The sequence below is a fragment of the Camelus ferus genome, chromosome 5 (genome assembly GCF_009834535.1).
Source record: "Camelus ferus isolate YT-003-E chromosome 5, BCGSAC_Cfer_1.0, whole genome shotgun sequence".
NCBI classification, from domain to species: Eukaryota; Metazoa; Chordata; class Mammalia; order Artiodactyla; family Camelidae; genus Camelus; species Camelus ferus.
In genome coordinates, this window is record NC_045700.1 from 46718160 (window position 1) to 46720601 (window position 2442).

The 2442-nt window shown below is 35.5% G+C and overlaps 1 non-coding gene across 1 annotated transcript; it reads left to right on the forward strand.

Annotated features, from left to right (window-relative positions):
* Positions 1–1584: 1584 nt before the first annotated feature.
* Positions 1585–1656, forward strand: TRNAS-CGA. Its single transcript has one exon. It is a non-coding gene; the product is annotated as a tRNA-Ser (tRNA).
* The last annotated feature ends 786 nt before the right edge of the window (positions 1657–2442 follow it).

Here is a 2442-nt window from a genome sequence, read left to right on the forward strand (position 1 = left end):
CGCAGGCCATTTGTTTTCCATTCAGTAACAGCTTATGTAGGAAGCAGATTACGAAGTGAGCAAATATGCCACTGGCTGGAGCAGGGCTGTACTCTGTTCGTGCCCCTAAAACTTCACAGAGCGTCTGCAGCGAGCTCTGAGCGCTGCGCGGTCCTGACCCGCTGCGCCCCGGGGCGCGCCTCCGTCACCCCCGGACTGGATTAGCCCCTATGCGCTAAAGCCTCTAGTGTGTGTGTTGTTTTCTTTTGTTTTTTAACTGAGGTATAGTTGATTTACAGTGTTTTGTGGGTTTCTGGTGGACAGCATAGTGATCCAGTTATACATGTATATATTCTTTTTCATTGTAGGTTATTAAAAACTATTGAATATAGTTCCCTGTGCTATACAGTAGGACTTTGATATTTTTCTATTTTGTATATAGTAGTTTGTATCTGCAAATCCCAAACTCCTAATTTATCCCTCCCCTCCCCACCTTTCCACCTTGGTAACCATGCGTTTGTTTTCTGTGTCTGTGCGTCTGTTTTTGTTTTGTAAGTAAGTTCATTTGTGTCTTTTTTTTTTTTTTTTTAAGATTCCACATATGAGTGATATATGATGTTTGTCTTTCTCTGTCTGACTTACTTCACTTAGTACGGTAATCTCTAGGTCCATCTATGTTGCTGCAAATGGTATTATTTCCTTTTTTTTTTTTAATGTAAAGCCTTTCAGTGTTGATACATTCATTTATACTATATTTTAAAGTACCCTTAAATGATTTTTTTCCCCATGTTTTCCAATTTTTATTTTATTTTATCTTATTTATTTATTTAGTGTGCTAGCCTACTTGAGAACAGGAAATTTGCTGTCTTTCTGCACTCCCTTTTCTCTGGTTAGCTACAGAGTCAGCTCTATAATACACTGACATTTTGGCAAAATTTGCATTCTCTTAAATATTTAGACTTATTTGATGATGCTTTCAAAACTAACAAGTGGAATCAATCACAGAAGTGGCTGTAAACATCAGAATATCACCTTATGCTAGCTCAAAAAAAGAAAAGATACACTGTCTTTGACCTTTTTCGGTGTCCTTGGAGAAATGATCCAGGTACCATGATCTTCACTCTGGGCCATGGGACCTCCTGGTGACATGACTCTGTCATGCAAAACCCCCTCACATATCCCCTGGTGCTGGTATATTCCAGCTGACATTCCCAAATATTACTGGACAGTTTAGTCATTTAAAATTTTTCGATTATAAATAATGCTAGGTCTACATCTTTGAGCTTGAAGCTTTTTCTATTTTTAGAAATTTTTCTGAGACTACATTGTAAGAAGTAGAATTACAGAACCAGGTTTGTGATATTTTGAACTTAATCTTCAAACCCTACTACTTAAGAGAAGTTTACTGTTTTGAGCAGGAATGTGAAGGTCAGCTCCACTGGCTCATCATTGCCCTTTTATACGTGGTCGCCCAAACTTTCCTGAATAGCCTTGTCATCTTGCTCAACTAGAGTTTCATCTGTCAGACAAAATTTGGTGTTTATTTACTTGAAAAACCCCTAAAAATCCAGAAATATGAATTGCTATTAAAATTATCCCTGGGGAGAAGGTATAGCTCAGTGGTAGAACACATGCTTCGAATGCATGAGGTCCTGGGTTCAGTCCCCAGTACCTCCATTAAATAAACAAACAAATCTAATTACCTTCTTTCCTCGCCCCCCTCTCCCCAAACCCAACAAATTTTAAAAAAGACAAAGCTAAATAGTTTTGATTTAAAAAAGGTATTCTTTATTTTCCTTAGGAACTCAATGAACATTTAAACACTGGTAGAGAATGTGAATGCATAGATTAGATTATGTTAACTTAAAACTTGGTTGTGTTATTCTGGCAGTGTAGCTCATTCTGTACACGCCATAAATTGCTTAAGTGTCAAATAACAGAAGTGCAAGAAAGAAATGTCAAAGTTTCAACTCTAAATATCATGGATTAATAATTATACACTGTTGTTTCAAAACAGTCAAATGTAACTCTGATATAATTTTTGATCCCATTTCATATTTTCCTTGGAAATATCTATCATGTTTTTAAAACTTAAATTAGTGGAGGAGAAAACCTCAGACTGTCCATTTTATTTTATTTTAGTTTTTTTCTTTTTTTAAATTGAAATATAGTTGATTTACAATGTGTTAGTTTCTAGTGTACAGCACAATGATTCAGCCATACATATACATATTCTTTTTCATATTCTTTTCCATTATAGGTTATCACAAGATATTGAATGTAGTTCCCTGTGCTATACAGTAGGATTTTTTTGTTATCTATTTTAGGCTGTCCATTTTAAATCGAAATAACCATGTAGATTAAAAGAGTTATTACAAGTGAACTACTTATGATCTGCAAACTTTTTCTTGGGTTAATACCCCGAATTGCCTTGTTTTAATAAGATACACTTCCTGGTTAATA